The sequence below is a fragment of the Geotrypetes seraphini genome, chromosome 10 (assembly GCF_902459505.1).
Source record: "Geotrypetes seraphini chromosome 10, aGeoSer1.1, whole genome shotgun sequence".
NCBI classification, from domain to species: domain Eukaryota; kingdom Metazoa; phylum Chordata; class Amphibia; order Gymnophiona; family Dermophiidae; genus Geotrypetes; species Geotrypetes seraphini.
The window spans coordinates 19,023,700-19,043,243 of NC_047093.1; the positions used below are offsets into that span (position 1 = coordinate 19,023,700).

Here is a 19,544-nt window from a genome sequence, read left to right on the forward strand (position 1 = left end):
GGTTAATACATAGACATTAGTACACACTAAGGGGTAGATTCTGTAAAGGACGTCTAACTTTAGCTGTCTACAATCTGGACAGCCATCGACTTAGGCGTCCAAATAAAGTGGATGATAAGCCCAATTAATGACTTTAACAAGCATTAATTGGAATGTAAATGTCCAAATGCTGGATGCGATTCTACAAATAGATGTCCACAATTTCATGGACACCCATCGGAAAAAGCAGCGCCTAAACAATAGGCTTAGCAAAGGCATGGCATGAGAGTGGCTTTGATGTAGGCATCCATTTTCAGAATCGTAAGCTGCTCAGCGTTTGAACGTGTCTACCTAACGCCTAAAATGTAGGCATTGCAAAACCAGGTCTACTTTTGAGTGTGAGTTGGGTGCCAGCTAGATGCGAGTTAGGTGGACGGGACATAGGCATCTGTTAGGCGTCTGTTTAAAGGTGAATGGGACTTTTATTTTGTGGTTTTAGAGGACTCCAGGTTGATATTAAGTTCAAAATATGTTTAATAATGTATCAGTTAAACAAAGCACATGAAATATATATATATATATATATATTGCATACTTCACTTTCTATTTTTTAGCCTAAAGAGGACTCTTCTTTACTACTAATAGCAAAAGATATTAATTAATGCATTACTGAAGCAAAGCATATGAAAAAAAATATATAGATTGCATACTAAACCTAATTTCCAACAGGTTAAGAACATTAAAAGAAGTACACTACTCACAGAAAATGGCTTGTAGTTCAGAGCAAGTTAACATGTCTGATGCATAATTTTGACATCATTGTGACATCATCAACATGCACCTACAAGGTAGACTGTCACAAAAAAGGAAAAAACCCTTAGGAGCCTTTACCTAGGTGAAAGCACCTGTGGCTAAGTGTTTAAAGGCATTTGTCCATCTTCTGAAGGTCATGGGTTCAAATCCACCCATCTCCAGTACCTTTGCAGCTTCGTATTTGCTCTCATAAGAGAGTATGGATGGTGGACTTTGCCATTTTCATCAGCACTTTTTTTTACCTTGAGATTGGTAGGATCTCCTAAGCTATCATGGTAGGAACCAGACATGTCCATTTGCTCTGAAGGATAGCTATTGTGTGATTAGTGTATTTCCTTTTATGTTTTTAACCTTTTGGAAATTAGGTTTCGTATGCAATATACAATATATATATTCATGTGCTTTGATTCACTAATCCATTGTTAAACATTTTTTTCTATTATTATTAAATAGGAGTCCACTTTAGCTCAAAAATAGAAGCTTATAGTATATATATATATTTTTCATGTGCTTTGATTGATTAGTGCATTATTAAACATATTTTGACATTTATATCAACCTGGAGTCCTCTTTAGTACATAAAAATAGAAGCTTTAGTATACTACATATATATATTTTCATGTGCTTTGCTTACTAAACATCAGAAAATAGAAGCCCCATTTACCTATGCCTCAAGCACACCTAAGGGATGCCTAAGTCACATCCACTTAACTGAAGCCTGATTTTGCAGTCTTCTTAGTAAAAAAAAAATAAAATAAAAAAATGCAGGATTTAGTGTGCAATATATATATAATTTTTCATTTACTTTGAGGAACATAGAGGCCAAAATAGGAATTAGACAAGTATTGAAGATACATGTTTAATATTTATCCTAGAGATGTAAATGTATGGTGCACCACCGTACAGTTAAATATGTTTTCTTTGAGCCTAATCAATTGACTTCTTTTATAGCGTTATCCCGTTTAGAGGCAGAAAAATCTTAAGCCCTAGGATTATTATAGAATAACTCCTGCACTTAGTCTTATAGTCATTCTTATGTATAAGGATGTACATTATGTTCAATTCTTTTTCTTTTGTTCTCGCTAAAAGAATACATTGGATCTTACAATTTGAGGACTTGAGCACATTAACTATAAATTATCTTTGTGTTATTATGGTATGATTTTCTTGATGTACATAATTGCTAATTTTGCTTTCTGTACAAGTTTTTTTTCTTGATTGTTTGATTTGAAAATCAATAAATATAATTATACATATTATTTATCCTAGAGATATGACTGCTTCTAAATCAAGAGAATATAAGCTTGGCTTTGGAACTGACATGCACTTTACTATCTGTGTGTGGTGCAATGGTTAAAAGCTACAGCCTTTTAACAGCTTGATGTTGCTGGTTTAAATCCTACTCTGCTCCGTCACAGAAGTAAAATATAATAGTTGTACCAGCATTTCACTGCATACAATTTTAATGAAAAAAGCATAAAATTACCATTCTAATGTCATCATAATAATGAGATGTGATGTTGTAGACTTTTAGTAAACGTCTATGTGATGCCTAAAAGGCAATTCTGTAAAGGACGTCTATCTAGATCTGATGCTATAAAGGATGCCTAACTATTTAGATGCATCTAGCGGCACTGAGCGTGATTCTCTATAGCACACATGTCAAACACAAGGCCCGGGGGCCGAATCCAGCCTGCCTGGCCATTTTATGTGGCCCGCGGTGACTGTGCCGCATCTAAGCGCCTGACTGTGCAGCCCCAGTCCCAGCAGTGATCCAAGCTCCTCACTACACTGCCTCAGTTAAAATTTTCAGGCCCCAGTCCCAGTGTAACAACTAGGTTAAAGCAGGGCGCTCCACACAAGTGCCACAGGTGTTTGAGAGTGAGGAAGGATCTATACTTCTACTAATACTAAGTATCTTTTATTAATACTAAGTAATTTTTATTTAAAAATTCGGCCCGCGACTTAGCCTGTGTTTTAGATTCCGGCCCCTTATGTGATTGAGTTTAACACCCCTGCTCTATAGTGCGTCTATGCATTATAGAATGGCACTTAGCTGGACTTCTAAACGATGCCTAAATGTAGACGTCCTTTACAGAATTTATCCCTAAGGGCCAGATTATGTAATCGGTGCCTAAATTTCAATCACACTTAGGTGTCCATTACAGAATCACACTTAGCAGCGCCTAAGGCCTACATTATAGACACCTAAGTCCTTTCTCCACCCTAAAGAAAACTACTTTGGTGTTAGGCACTGATAGGCTCCTATCTTTTGTAGAATCTCACCTAAAACGATAGGCGCCTCTCTCCCAATTAAATGGGGTTTTTTTCCAGTTATGATCTTGTTAAAAAGCTCATTATTGAACTAAATTTGCTAATTAAGTTAGGAGCATGTTTTATAGAATTTCCCCCTAAATGCTGCACATCATATTTTATACCTATAGGTCACATGGTACATAGCGCATGTTAAGCTTTAGTAAAAGGGTCCCTTTGTTTTCAATATGTAGGTCATGATCTTCATGGAGGGTTCTCTTGTTTTTGTGCTGTTTGAAAAGTTAATTAACTTAAAGACGTTACCAACCATCGGCAAACAACAAGAAAATCCAACAATAAGCTTAATACCAATTTACATTGAGGTTTGGTTTAACCCCTACAACCAACAGTAGGTTCCTTTATGCTCACTTCACCATGTTTATGTTACACATGGGGCTCCTTTTATCAAGCCGCGCTAGAGGGGTTAGCGCGTCAGACATTTCATCACGCGCTAACCCCCACGGCCGGCTAAAAAACACCTGCTCAATGCAGTGTATTACGCGAGTTAAACCCCCTACCGCAGCTTGATTAAAGGACCCTTTGGTGTGGATTTAGAAAAGCTTGTGGTACCTTTATGCACTTCTGGTGGTATTTTTGTCCCATTGTTTTTAGTTCTCCCAGTTTTGATTCTGTCCAACTCACATTTGGACTCTTCAATTTTTTCATTTATTCATTTATTTTTTTCTCTTCACCTTTTCATTTGTTTCTTTTGTATCCATGTTCACTCTCTGTTTTATGTTTTACTTCTTTCTATAATCATTCCATAATTATATATTTGTCATTTACACATTTATCCATTTTTCCTTTTACCGTTTCATTTTTTCTATACATGCTGTTTCTTAGTCACTTTATGCATACCACCTGTCCATTTATGAAGCATATATTCATTAGGACCCCTGAAGAAGGTGTGTTTTCCGAAACACGGACCGTGTCGGGTCCCTGGGTTTGTAAAAAGGGTGACAATAGTTACCGCCTTTTAAATTTGGTTTAATAAACACAGCCTGCCTCTTGTACATACTGTCTGCAGTTTATCTTTTGTTCTTTACCAACTTGTATCATATCTTCCTTGTGCATCTCTGGCCCCCATCCCCCATACAGAAGAGCCTTTACCTGTTCAGCCTTTTCATAAGGAAGATATTCTATCTTAAAGCCCCTAAATTTGCCCTCTGACCCAGTAGCTCAAGAGCTTTTGAAGCTTGAGGGTTAAGAAAGAGATTGCTGGCACATATTTTTCAAGTGTGATGGGTAAAAACAGCAAGCAACCATCAAAGCCCCTCCCCCAGGAAGCCAGTAGTCAGAGCGCGTGAGCGAGAAAGGGAAAGAGCCGTTGGTCCCTTTAACAGGACGGCTAATCGGGCGGCCGAGCGCGCTCCGGAGCTCCTCGAGGCGCGATTGGCTCTGCCTGGGAGCGCGGCTTTCGCCGCCGTTGCTCCGCACTTCGATGGTCGGCGGGGCGGGCTGGAGCCGGAGACGGCGAGGCGGCGGCGGGGGGAGGCAGTGACATGAGCGACAGACACGGTAATACGGGCCCGGGGCGGAGCAGTTGCCGTCCCGTCACGGGGCTGGATAGGGCGGCGGGAACTGGGCCCAGCACCCTCCCTACCCCCCCTCTTTACCGTATCCCACGGGGGAGGGGATGAGGAGAGGCGGCGGGAGCCGTCAGGGCTTTTATTGATTAATTTGTTTATTTTACACCTGTGACAGGAGCCTCGGGGGGGGGGGGGCGGTGCGCGCGCGCGCGGGACAGAGCCCCAGCGGCAGTTGCTCGAGGCGCGGGGTTTTTTTTTTTTCGGGGTGGGGGTTGGGTTTTGCTCCCTCCCGGTCCGTGACATTCGTTCTCCTCTGCCTCTTCTTCCCCCTGGTTAGCAGTGGAGGGGCGCTGAGAGGGGGGCGGGGTTGGGCGTACCCTTGGGCGCCCCCTGGGGGCCAATGTGTATAGATGCCCTAGGGCGGCGTGGCGCGTGGTGTTCCCGCCCTCCATCGCCCTAACGGTGCATTTAGAGTCCCGTCCCCCCCTTTTCTTTGCCGAGGACACCTGGTCGCCTGTGTTTTTGTTTAATCCTTTTTTCTTTAGGGTGAAACGATGCTAAACTTCGCAAAAAGCAGCGGCGATGCAACAGTTTCAAAAAGGTGGCATAAACTCATGTGTTCAGGATGGTATAGTTTAATTAAATATGTTTAATAGCTATTAACCCTTTATTTTATGATCATTTGTCTTTAGGACGTGTGTTGCAGGTACTGCTTTGAACGCTTTGTTGTTCAGTATGAACAGGAATAGCAGTTTTTTAAAGGACATGGGACATTTGGGGAAATTCTAGAGAAATGCTCTGCGGAAGATAATATTGGATGTATAACTAGTTCTCGATTTTCAAGTGTGTAACTTAAATTCTGGAATTCATTGCCGAGAATGTAGTGAAAGAGTTAGCTTAGCAGGGTTTTGAAAAGGTTTGGATCATTTCCTTAAAGAAAACATAAGCTGCTACCGGTATTAAGATGGATTTGGGAAAATCCATTGCTTATTTGTAGGATAAGCAGCATAAAAGCTGTTTTGCTCAGGGATCTTGCCAGGCACTTGTGACCTGGATTGGCTGCTGATGGAAACAGGATACTGGACTTTATGGATCTTCAGTCTGACCCAGGATGACAACTTTTATGTAAAGTAGCATAACAGGAAATGCAAAGTAAAAGGTGCAGTAGAGGAAGGCAGTGTATGGCTTGTTATGCATGTACAGGAGAATATTGTGAAACAGTTACTCTGAAAGAGAATAAATGAGAAACAAGGTATGGTTAAGTGCTTACCTTTTGTAATAAGCAAAGTGAATATTCTAAATGCATTTAGACCAGAAATTAGATTAGGATTTAGAAAAAGGATATGGTAAGTGGTAATAAGTAACTTGAGAGAGAGTGCAAGAGTTATTAATCTAGCAGGACATAACCAGGCTTACATAGTAGGATGAATGGAGAAGATATGGTAAATATTGTGTATTTTAGTACTATACAATGGGGAGAGAGCTGGATGGGGAAATGCTATCAGCTGAAAAAGAGAGGATAATATATTATATAAAGGCAATAAGAAGAGTAATGGATGCGAAGAACAAGAGAAGGAGTGACTGAATCTTGTGGTAAGAAATGTTTTTATGTTTAGAGTGGATTGGGTAAGGGATGAAGTTAAGACAAAATAGAAGAGAGAAGAGACAAGCTGTTCTGACACAGACAATGTAGAACTAGGAGAGGTTAAAATGTAGAAGGCTAAAGTCAATTAGAACCATTGTGTTGGTTCACAAGAGAAATGTATGATTTTATATTTTTGTAGGTTTACTGATTTATATACTATAGTCCTGACATTAGTTAACAATGAACCAGTTGGCAAAACCAGTGGCGTACCTAGCATATGTGACATCCTGGGCCCATCAATCTGTACGAAAAACTTGATTTTTAGTAACAAGCCACACGTCACACATGAGTACCTAGGAAAATGCAGCATCTTACATATACATATACACCCACTGTTAAACTAAACAAGCCAGACTAGTACAGATCAATCTTACACCGTCAATCCTAACAGAAAACCAAGTCTTTCGAACACACAGAACACAGAAAACACCTTCGCCTAGTATGGAATATGCCATCATAAACTAACCCCTTCCTCTTTTACAAAACTGTAGTGTGGATTTTAGCCATGGTGGTAACAGCTCTGACGCTCATAGAATTCTGAACATCAGAGCTGCTACTACCATGGCTGGCGCTAAAAAACACTCCACAGTTTTGTAAAAGGGGGGATAAAATAGAAATACATTAGCAAAGGTTAAATTGAACCAGCAAGAAGCTGGACTCTGCATACAATGCAAAACCACAGAAACAGTGACACATGTCTCCTAAAGCAACAAATAAATAGAAAATTTTTGTTCTACCTTTGTCTTCTCTGGTTTCTGCTTTCCTTATCTTGTTACTCTTCCTTCCATCCACTGTCTGCCATCTCTCTGCCCCTATATGGCATCTTCTCTCCTATGCCCCTTCCAGAAACTGTATGCCTCCCCCTTCCATCTCTCCTTTCACCCCCATTGCTCTGGCATCTCTCTCCTCTCCTTCCCTCTCTCACACCTCACTTCTGCAATCCCTTTTTTCCCTCATTTTCCTTTTCAATTTATTTTCTGCATCCATCTAGATTACGTTCTTACTACCCTCTCATCAGTTTCCTTTTTTACTGTCTACCTACAGCTCGCCACCTCTTTCCCTCACCCTCTCCAGTATTTCCCTAACTCAATCCTTTCCCCCCATCATGTGCCCTCCTTTTATTTATCCCCTCCTTCTAGCCTCTGCCCTCTTCTCTCTCTCCCTTATCTCAACTTCCATCATCTGCCCCTTCTCTCTCTCCCTTATCTCAACTTCCATCATCTGCCCCTTCTCTCTCCCCCTTCTCTCCACTTACATCATCTGCCCCTTCTCTCTCTTTCCCCCTCCTTCCATCATCTGCCCTCTTCTCTCTCCCCACTTCCATCATCTGCCCCTTCTCTCTCTTTCCCCCCACTTCCGTCATCTGCCCTCTTCTCTCTCCCCATTCTCTCCACTTCCATCATCTGCCCCTTCTCTCTCTTCCCCCTCCTTCCATCATCTGCCCTCTTCTCTCTCCTCACTTCCATAATCTGCCCCTTCTCTCTCTTTCCCCCACTTCCATCATCTGTCCCCTTCTCTCAATCTCTCCATTCACCACAGGCCCATCTTTCTCCCTCACCTTTTTGATTTTGGCAACAAGATCGGCAAGGCTCCCCCCCTTCGCGATGGCACTGAGCGGCATCGGCGCCCCCCCTCTGCGACGGCACTCAGCGGCATTGGAGCCCCCCCCCGTGATGGCACTGAGTGGCATCGGCACCCCCCCTCCACGACGGCACTCAGCGGCATCGGCGCCCCCCCTGTCCTGCGACAGCACTCAAGTTCAGCCTCCTCCCGGCATCAGCAGAACTTCCGGCAACAGGTGCTCAGTCAAAAGCTTCTCCTGATTGAACTGCCTGGGCAGAAACAGGAAGCTGAGTCAGGGGAAGCTTTAGACTGAGCACCTGTTGCCGATCTGAAGTTCTGCTGATGCCGGGAGAAGGAGGCCGAACTTGAGTGCTGTTGTGGGGCAGGGGGGTGCCGATGCCGCTCAGTGCCATTGCGGAAAGGGGGGGCGCCGATGCCGTTCAGTGCCATCGCAGCCCAGGAATTTTCCGGACCTGTCCGGCTGTGCATCCCCCCTAAGGCTGCACACGGGGTGGACCGCCCCCCCTTGGTACGCCACTGGGCAAAACAGCTCTGCTTTTGTATTACCGTACATGCTTAATTCATCAAACTTTTTTCTGACTGCAGTACAGATGTGTGAGTTTCTATTTTGAGACATCTTAGTTTAAATTCTAGAATTTCATTTAGAGAATAATATAACAAAGTTGCCTGGCTCGATAGGCACCCTATTTGCCTTTATAAAATACTAGGGACAACACAGCAGAAATAAAGGCTAGGATGAAGCTGCACATTAATATCTGCTAAGGAGCAGTATATAAATATTAGAGTATGCAGACTTCAAAAACTATACACACAGGTTGTAAATATGCAGATCATGTAAATTACATATTTTTGTAAAACTCCTTGTATGTGTATAAAGCAAGGTTTCATGTATAGATAGAGATTTAATATGCTTATATAAGAACATAAGAATAGCCTTATTAGGTCAGACCAATGGTCCATCCAGCCCAGTGTCCCATCTTCACAGAGGCCAGTCCACATCACAAGTACCTGGCAAAAACCCATTCCATGCTACCGATCCAGGGCAAGTAGTAGCTTCCCCCATGTCTGTCTCAACAGCAGATTATTTATTTATTCAGTTTTCTATACCAAGCTCAGAATGGTTTACATAAATTTATTCAGGTACTGAAGCACGTTTCCCTGATTGCCCCGGCGGGCTCACAATCTAATGTACCCGGGGCAATGGGGGGGATTAAGTGACTTGCCCAGGGTCACAAGGAGCAGCATAGATTTGAATTCACAACCTCAAGGTCTGCGGCTGTAGCTTTAAGCACTGCACCACACTCTCCCCACATTATGGACTTTTCCTCTAGGAACTTGTCCAAACCTTTTATAAAACTAGCTACATTAACAGTTCTTACCACATCCTCTGGCAGCGCATTCCAGAGCGTAATTATTTTGTGAGTGAAAAAATATTTTCTCCTATTGGTTTTTAAAGTATTGCTCTGTAACTTTGAGTGTCCCGTAGTCTTTGTAAATCTTGATGCAATAAAAAATCGATTCACTTGTACCCATTTTACAACACTCAGGATTTTGTAGATTTCAATCATATCTCCCCTTAACCGTCTCTTTTCCAAGCTGCAGAGCCGTAACCTCTTTAGTCTTTCCTCATATGAGAGGAGTTCCATCCTTTTTATCATCTTGGTCGCTCTTCTTTGAACCGTTTCTGGTGCCACTATATCTTTTTTGACATAAGGAGACCAGAACTGAATGTAATAATCGAGGTGAGGTCGCACCATTGAGCGGTATAGAGGCATAACATTTTTAGTCTTGTTTACCATCCCTTTTCTAATAATTCCTAGCATCTTGTTTGCTTTTTTGGCCGCACATTGGGCTGAAGGTTTCAGCATGTAATATGACTAAAGCAGAACTCTCAAAAACCTTTTACCTCTTGTGAAAATTCTTGCTGGTAATGGAATGGAAAAAGAAATTGCTTCAGGGTAGGTATGTATTTAGAAATGATGTATTTAATGTTAGAAAATGCTCAAAACTGTAAGTCAGACTACTTGTAGTAGCTGTTCTGCCTTTTTCTAGTTTGCCTTCCAGGATGTAGGTTTTAAATGTTCCTTAGATCCTGAAAACATTTGGCAAGTGTAACTTGCTATCTGTCTTGTGATTTGTACGGCAAAATATTTGTTTGATGTGTTTTTTAGATGACGTGTTAAGTGTTTTAGCTATCTCTCTTTTCAAGTATTAGTTTATCTTGTTTTCTCTGGTCATAGAATTCCATATTTCTGTGATTTTCATCTGAGTAATGCTGCTGTTCTGGAGCTCACAATTTTAACCAACCCTCTTTTCATAATATACAATTGAAAATATTCCAAGTACTCATATGAGCACGTTGAGTTTGTCAAGAAAATACAATGTTACCTTGTCAAATATAAAATAAAAATGCTTGAGGAAAGGACCCTGAAATATTTCAACATTACATATTTATTAGATTTACAAAAACATCTTCGCTGCCTAATTTTTTGGATCTTCTAGCTGCTTTTATTTGCATGTTATAAAACAGTGAAACAGTAGGCTCTTTATGTGACACACTGACTTCAAGTCAAGAGCTCTGCCATGATGCTGGTGAGAAATCTATTTTTAGTTTAGTTGCTCATGAAACTTCTACTAGTGAAAACTTTAAATCACTCAGTTGGATTTTACTGTTACCTACAGCAACCTTTAGAGTCTAGTGCATATTAGGTGGTTCAATATTTAGTATATCTAGCCCTAAATTTTTTTTTTTTTTTTTAAATGTTCCATTTACACAAGCTTTTATTGTCAGTGAGGCCTGTTTACCGGTCACTTGTTTTGAAGAGAAATGAATGTGTGCAAGCCCTTGTTTTACTCTTATTTCCAGACTGTTTGAGCGATGAACTATAGCATTCTGCTTCCCTTACTTGCTGTTTTTTAAAAAATATTTACATTTTGGGTTAATTGCTAAAAGACTTTTGAAATTACTGCCTAAAGTGCTATTACACATAAACATTTGGCTTTAAAATGCCTTTAAGGTGTTTTGTTTTTGTATGCTCCTCCACTATTTTGTTAAAACAGAGAGAAAAGCTACTTAGTTAAAATGGGGAGATAAAGCATGTTTAGAAAGATTTCAGTGAATAAGTATTTATATTTTAGAACTGAAGTCAAGTTCAAGTTTCAAGTTTATTGGAATTTGTTATCTATGCAATATCATATATTTCAGTGCGTATAACAGTTTTTAAAATAACAATTAACAAATAACAAACAAGATAATATAGACAAATTTTGGCATTCTATTACAAACTGGTACAAAAGGCAAAGGGGGTGAACTACAATTTTTAAGAAAAGAAAGAGAAACATTTAAGGAAAAAACACATATGGAGGGATCATATAAAACTTATATGATAGGATCTCAAATCCAGGATATAAAGTAAAATAAAGAGTATTTTGGCGACCTACACATAACACTCATTAAAAACTGGGATTTAGTACTTGTAGGTAATATTTTCTATACATTGTAAGCGTCCTTGAACAAAAAGCTTTTAAGGGAAGTCGAGATGTACAGCGCCGCGTACGCCTTTCAGCGCTATATAAATGATAAATAGTAGTAGTAGTAGTAGATGATTGATCTCTACCTGAAACATACTTTAGGTAACCTACTCATTCCAGTAATAGATTCATTTCAAAGTCCAACTTTCGGTACTTCACAGTTGATTCCGTTGAGGAAAATATAGTTCAGTGCCATTGCTTCCATTTTCAACTTGATAGCAACAGACGTGATGCTTGCGAAATTGAAAATATGTGTGGTTTGTATTTTATTTCAGTGGTAGATCGATGCAGGTTAAGAGTCATGGTGCAGTGTTATCTGTTGTTGAGGTGACAGGAGGAGTGCCCCAAGGATTGGCACTTCCTTTTTTTTTTTTTTTATAATTTTAATTGGAAAAGCAGCTAACACCATAACAAAGAATCATAAGTCACAACATAACAGTATGAGAGAACGAAGAACAGCAAAATAAACATTCCTAGGAGGACAGCGGTAACGCTCAACCATGAAAAGGCCCAATACAGGAACCCCAACAAGAATAAGTGGTGCAGGAACAGTACAAACAAACAAGCAATATCCAAGCTGATATGGACATGAAGTCGTCTTCCCCCGCATAGGTACTAACCAAAGTCGATGAGGAAACCTCCTCAGGAAACAAAGCAAGGCTGCTTAACATTTGAAGATAAATGGACTCTACTTCCCAGACATGTCAATCATTCTTCCAACACATACAATCCAAGAAGACACCATACCATACCAACCTCACCAGCCATACTCCAATCAAACCCCCCCAAGCGCACCAGCCACACACACCTCAGCCATACAACGGACCAAAAGAGCGCAGAGACTGGAGTAAGTTTTCTGGAGATCACAGATCAAACTCGGGGCGAAGTAGCAGACTCAGCCCCCTTGGCGGCATTACGAAATGCCCTCCACAGGGAAACATAAAGGCGTTTATCAATAGAGGAAGCGGAATGATGAGTGCCATCTCAAAGGAAGCAAGCTCCCTCATCCGATGGATCCATTGCATAAAGGAGGGTGGCATCTGACTCACCCAATGCTATAACAAGAGTTTTTTTTTGTCAGCAGAAGTGCCGTGTAGATGAATTTCCTGTACGGGAAAGAAAACCCCTGCTGATCCCCCAAGAGCAGCAGGCCATAATCCCAGGGCACTCGTTGCCCAACCAATTCATCCAAAAATGGGAGAACCCGCAGCCAAACGGCCACGTTAGGGCATTCCAAGAACATATGAACCAGGGTACCCACAGCTTTCTGACAATGGGAACAAGTGGCATCCTCCCAAAGACCCATAGCAGTACCCCTATCTCTGGAGATATAAGGATCGCCACTTTCAATGCTGATTTTTAATATCTCATTTGGCTCCTCTTGGTAAAATATTTTGTGATATGGGGATCAGTTATTAACATGGATGATATCCAGGTTTTTTCCCTGTTGGATTTGAAGCTTGTTTAGTATAGGTGTTGGATTTTTTTGTCAAAAGTGGATGCCTGGATGCTTTCTCATAAACTGAGTTGAATGTGCAGAAGACTGATATTATGCTTGTTGAGCAACAGATGGCAGAATGGTTGCCAGATTCTGTGATGCTTAATTAGGTAGTATTGCAGGTAGAACATTGCATGAAAGTTCTGAGGTTGATTCTGGATTATAGTTTAAATATGTAGGAACAAGTTTCTGTTAGGCTGTTTGAGTCTGCTGTTGTCAGCTTATGATTTTTAGACAGGCGCTGCAGTCTGTAGTGTTGGTAAAGATTGACTACTGCAATGCATTGTTCCTAGGAATGACACAGACCAGGATCAAGGCATTGCAAGTACTTTTGGACCAAATACAGCAAGCTCGGCTGTTGGTGAGGTGTGCTAGACTAATGCATACGACTCCAATTTCGAAATGACTTCTCTGGCTGCCAATACCTTTCTGGATTGAATTCAAGGTCTTGTGCTTCTTCATCAATTGGTGTACAAGAAATTACCAGAACAATTGTCTCAAGTGATTCAGCATTATCATCCACAGTAACCTTTGAGATCTGGGAAAAATATGCAACTGTTCTATGGTTGTTCATTATACAGATATGAGAGCAATGGCTTTTTCAATAAAGGGTCCTTCTTTGTGGAATAAGCTGCCTGCGAATCTCAGGTTAAGTAGTGTTGTGGCCAGTTTAAGAAATGTTCAATTTGTTTGGCTGGGCTTATTCCAGAGTGAAGTTGGCTGTTCCTACTGGATCAGAGTAGCTACTGTGATAGCCTAAGATGCTGAAATTTTGGTTTAATGTATTGTGGTTTTAGATTATGTATGTATATTGTAATAGACAAAATAAAAGTGCAATACATTTTTATTATTATTATTTTTTTACTTTTAGTGACTGTTTTCTTTATAGAGCTGTACAAGCAAAATGAGTGATCCAAGGCTGTTCTTAGGACACTAAAATCAACAGCATGATTAAGCTTTAAGGTCTATTGTTTGACAGACAAGCAGCAGGCTTGAAAGGTAGACTTTACTGTGATACATGATTCCCACTACATTGTTATAGCTCTGCCTTCTAGCTTGTATGAATGGATTGTAAATTGATGATGTGAAATCGAATATAGAGAAGAAAATAAGTCTCCTCTTTAGATTTAAAGTCAACAGTACTTGGCTGTAATGTCTTAGTACAATCAGAAGAAAAGAAAGATCCTCCCTGACCCTAACACAGGGGTGAGAGGAGAGAGGAAGAGACAGCTGAAACCAACAAACTACTGAAATAGTGTGGAAAAAATTATTATTAAATAGTTGTGGTGTATGGGGAGCCCTCAGTCAACACAGCTCACAATGGGGACAGAAACCCCTAATGTGTCCGCTGTCACATGCATACACCCACAGGGGTGTTAACCTGTGTTAAATCCCTGGGCTCACCCGTAAGTGATAAAGCGTGTACCTAGTGCACAAACCAATGTGCTAATAGTGCAAAATAATAACAATCAATCAACGTAACCAACAAAAATGGTTGGAGCTGTCTGTGCCTCTGATCCGAAGGTGCAGAAGCGACCAAAATCAGCCACAAGGCGCAGGCAACATATGCAGCAAGCAGGTTAAAAGTACTTAGCTTCTCCGTAGTCAAAAGTGCGAGGCAGCACAAAGGCTTGTCCACTTAGATCCGACGGAACTCCGTTTCGGGGGTACAAAAGGCCCCCTTCCTCAGGAACCAGCTGCTAAATACTGTGCTCAAAATCACTTAAATGCCCGCTTGAGTGGAACAATTGAAAATGGCGAGTCATTCTCAAAAAACCCCGCATGAGGTTTGTGGATGTTCAATTAGGCTTGCTAAATTTACTTGAGATAAGTCATTGGTGGTGGTAACATTCAGCACATGTGCAGAATACACCCGCATATTAAAACCCCCAAACACACACTCTCTCCCATTGCGCTCGCACAACCTCTGGTCGCCCACCCTGGCAGTGGGAGGGATGCATACTCTTTCCCACCACATCGCACAGCCCCCCCGATACCTTCCGTAACTGACAGTGGAAGGGATGCCCACTACCTCCCGTTGTCACCCCCCAAAACCCCCTCCCCCGGTCTCCCTACTTTATTGATAAAGTACAGCCAGAGGGATGCCTACCCAATCTGGCTGGTAGGCTCACCTCTTACAAAATGGCGGGCCTGCCCCTTCTCGGTGCATCCTGGAATGCTCCGGTGAGGGGCCTAAGGCTCTCCATTTTTGTAAGAAGCGGGCCTGCCAGCCAGAGCAGGTAGGTTTCCCTTCGGCCAGACTTCATCAGTAAGGTAACGAGGGGTAGGGAGCGTCGTCAGAGGCACAGGGGGGTTGGGCGACGACAGGAGTGAGCATCTCTCCCTCTGTGGGTGTGTGTATGGGGATAGTAGTATTGGGGGATTATGCAACTTGTTGGGGGGGATTGGGTGACAGTGGAAGGGGGTAGAAGTGTTGGGGATTATGCAATGCGACGGGAGGGGGTGGGCATCTCTCCTGCCAGGGAAGGGTGTTGGGGGAGGGGGGTTGTGCGATGGTGCCGGAAGGGAGTGGGTATCCCTTCTGCTGCCAGGGGGGGTTGTGTGATGCGGTGAAAGGGAGTGGGCATCATTGTTCCCTCTAAGCTATGCGCTTCTGCACGCGCACATAAATTAAAATAGCGCGCACAAAAAAATAAATTTTTGTCTAAAATGATTTTCACTGCTAAAATGAAATGTTGCCAAAGACCAGCTGTTCCGATTTCCCATTTATCACATTTATTGAAGCGCTATAATATAAATTTTAAGTCATTCACGTGATTCTGTTATCTTTGGCAGTTGAACTTGACACGTCACGTGCCCCTTAGGGCCATAGCCTATGGCCCATAGGATATGAAACACTTCCGATTCATTGACTTCCTGAAGTTCCGCCATATTGTTTATTTTGTGGAATCGTAGTGTGCAGCGTGGTACTGCGGTTGTATAACTGTATTTGTTTATTAAATTGCAACCAGATATAACTCTTAAAATGTCTAAACCGCGAATGGTTGGCGGGTAGGAAACAGAGGGTAGGGGTGAAGGGCCACTACTCGGACTGGAGGAGGGTCATAAGTGGTGTTCCGCAGGGCTCGGTGCTCAGGCCGCTGCTATTTAATATATTCATAAATGATCTAGAAACAGGGACGAAGTGTGAGAATAAGTGAATAAAATTTGCGGACGACACCAAACTATTTAGTGGAGCTCAGACTAAAGAGGACTGCGAAGAATTGCAAAGGGACTTGAGCAAATTAGGGGAATGGGCAAAGAGATGGCAGATGAAGTTCAATGTTGAGAAATGTAAAGTATTGCATCTGGGAAGCAGAAACCCGAGGTACAACTATACAATGGGAGGGACGTTAGTGAACGAGAGTACCCAAGAAAGGGACTTGGGGGTAATGGTGGACATGACAATGAAGCTGACGGCACAGTGCGCAGCGGCCGCTAAGAGTGCGAATAGCATGCTAGGTATAATCAAGAAGGGTATTACAACCAGGACGAAAGAAGTTATCCTGCCGCTGTATCAGGCGATGGTACGCCCACATCTGGAATACTGCATCCAGTATTGGTCGCCGTACCTTAAGAAGGATATGGCGTTACTCGAGAGGGTTCAGAGGAGAGCGACACGTCTGATAAAAGGGATGGAAAACCTTTCATACGCTGAGAGATTGGAGAAACTGGGTCTCTTTTCCCTGGAGAAGAGGAGACTTAGAGGGGATATGATAGAGACTTATAAGATCATGAGGGGCATAGAGAGAGTAGAGAGAGACAGATTCTTCAAACTTTCAAAAAATATAAGAACAAGAGGGCATTCGGAAAAACTGAAAGGGGACAGATTCAAAATAAATGCTAGGAAGTTCTTCTTTACCCAGTGTGTGGTGGATACCTGGAATGCGCTTCCAGAGGACGTAATAGGGCAGAGTACGGTACTGGGGTTTAAGAAAGGATTGGACAATTTCCTGCTGGAAAAGGGGATAGAGGGGTATAGATAGAGGATTACTGCACAGGTCCTGGACCTGTTGGGCCGCCGCGTGAGCTTGCTGCTGGGCACAATTGACCTCAGGTCTGACCCAGCAGAGGCATTGCTTATGTTCTTATGTAAAACGCAAGAGAGCTGCAACAGCTTTTAGGTCTGAATGGCTTGAAGAAATTGTTACGGAGACACCGGAATCTCGAAATACAATGCGTGTTCGACTGTGAAATATTTACCTATGACGAAGACAATGGAGTTGTGTGTTGTTATTGTCAAGATGCCAAAGCAACTGGAAAATTCTCTACTGGAAAAATATGGGATGATGTTTGGAAACTGGACTTTCTGAAATGCCATCTATCAAGTAAATCTCATACCGACAGTATTAGGAAACTCAGAAGTAAAATTCCAAATTTAAGAGGGGGACTGGTTAACATGTTGCTTGAAAGCCCAACCAAAAAAGAAAACAGGCAAATTAGTAATGAGCAGAAGCGTTCCAGTCCTGATGAAATTAAGGTTCTTGTCGACAGTGTTGTGCTGGCCATTAAGATGAATATCTCAATGCTCTCTGTTCAAGTTATCAATGAGCACATGGTGAAGTATGTTAGTATACCTGATAGCTGGAGAAGCAAAAACTATGCGTTTGAATTTCTTGGAATTATCAATGGCATTACGCAAGATGATCGTATGGCAGACATTAAATTAGCAACGTATCATACGTTAACTGTTGATGAAAGCACAGACATTTCTGTCAACAAGTACTTAATACTCTGCTTTAAGTATCGGCCAGTCAATTCAAATGAGTATAGGACATCATTTGGTGGGATGCTACAGTTGGAAGCATGTGATGCTACATGAATAGTAACAGCAATTAGGGAATTCTATAGGAAACATGAACTTGACCTGACTAAAATGGTTATGTTCACCTCTGATGGTGCCTCTGTTATGTTGGGCAAAATAGATGGTGTTGCAGCACAGCTGAGAAAAGACATTCCACATTTAGTGCAGCAACATTGTGTTGCACATTGGGAAGATTTGGGACTTTCTGATTCATGGAAAGAAGTAAAATTGATAAAAGAAGTAGAAACTGTAATGAGAACTGTGTACACGGTGTTCTGTCGGTCTTCTACTAAACGATGCAAATTTCAAGAAATAGCAGATGCATCTGAATGTGAATCAATTGCTTTCAGACCTCTGAGTGAAGTGCGCTGGTTATCTAGACACTTTGCACTTAAAGCAATTATTTGAAATTATGATCCCCTATTAAAATATTTTGAAGAAGACAAAGATAATGATCCTATTGCAAAGTACTGCTATAAGAAGCTGAACAGTGAACAATTTCATATTACACTTGAAGTTTTGAATGATGTCTTATCAGAACTGGCTTCCTTAACCATGGCATTTCAAAAACGTGGTTTGACACCATTGGAAGCTTATCTTGCACAGGGTAAATTGAACATACTTCGAATGCAATACTTAGGCGACAAGGTTAAGTGGATTGATAAAGTCAACAGTCTTCTTGACAACAGGATGAGGTCTGGAGAAAAAGTTTCAGTGGATACTAATTACATATTAACCTTCATCAACATCCTATGTTTGCATCTGGGTGAAAGATTTCCTGAAAATGAAGTTGAAGAATGGTCTGCTTTTGACTGTACAGCAATATCACAATGCGACTGTGACTTCAGAAATGGACATATCAGATCTCTTTGTTTAAAGTATAAACAATTTCTTCCGGAGAAAAGTGTTATTATTCAGCAATACAATGACTTTAAATTCCTTGTTGCAGAAAAAATCAAAAGCAATCTGATAAACAGCTTTCCAGATATGACGAAATTTGCATTTCAGAATGATCAATTTGCAGATTTAGCAAAATTGATGGACATTGGTGCCACATTCTTAGCATCTAGTTCAGATTGTGAGCGTGGTTTTAGTCTAATGAACAATTTGAAGACTAAACAAAGGAATCGTTTACATTTAGAGCATTTGGAAATGCTGATGCATGTTAAGAGTTACCTTCAAGAAGGAGGCTCAACAGATCTTGACAAAATTTATTCGGACTGGATAAATATGAAAGATCGCAGGGAAAAACTTTGAAAACTAAATTGCTGTTAAGTATACAGTACAATGATACCTTATTTATAGGTAGTGCTCAATGAAACATTTCAATGAAACATAATTTATGTTTATTGAAATGAGACTTTATGTTACATAAAGTGTAAGTTACATAAAGTGTAACTAACATAAAGTGTAACTAAAATTATATTGTATTTTTGTTAATTCAGACTAAACTCAAAGACCTGCCCATAACTGAACTCCGGGCCCTCTGGCAATCATTTTTATAGCGCACACAAATTTAGTTTTTCTTTAAAATGCGCACAGATGAAATTTTTTGCGCACTCAGCCTATGAAAAATTAGAGGGAACATTGGTGGGCATCCCTCCCGCTGCCAGGGGTGGGTGTCCGGAGATTGTGTGAACGTGGCGGGAGGGAGTGGGTATCTATCCTGCCAGTCTTTTATTTATTTTTTGTTTTCTTTTAAATTTGCGTGATGGTGGTGGGGGGGGGGGGGGGTTTGACTGAGCTGTTAAACCTTACTTTCCTGTCAGTGCTCGAGCCAATCGGTGCTCAGGCACTGATCAGAAAGTAAGGCTACGACAGATTAGACTTGTCAGCAAATTTTGGCCA

General features: G+C 41.3%; 1 protein-coding gene across 3 annotated transcripts in view; it reads left to right on the top strand.

Annotated features, from left to right (window-relative positions):
• The first annotated feature begins 4,397 nt into the window (after positions 1–4,397).
• The window catches only part of TEX2 (testis expressed 2), a 107,844-nt gene continuing 92,697 nt past the window's right edge, over positions 4,398–19,544 (top strand). Inside the window, exon 1 of one of the 3 annotated variants that reach the window (XM_033962113.1) lies at positions 4,398–4,623. The gene's annotated coding sequence lies outside the window, so the exon portion shown is untranslated. Of the gene's footprint in view, positions 4,624–5,012; positions 5,236–19,544 lie in introns of those variants that run through there. The other 2 variants (XM_033962111.1, XM_033962112.1) reach the window with 2 other exon arrangements.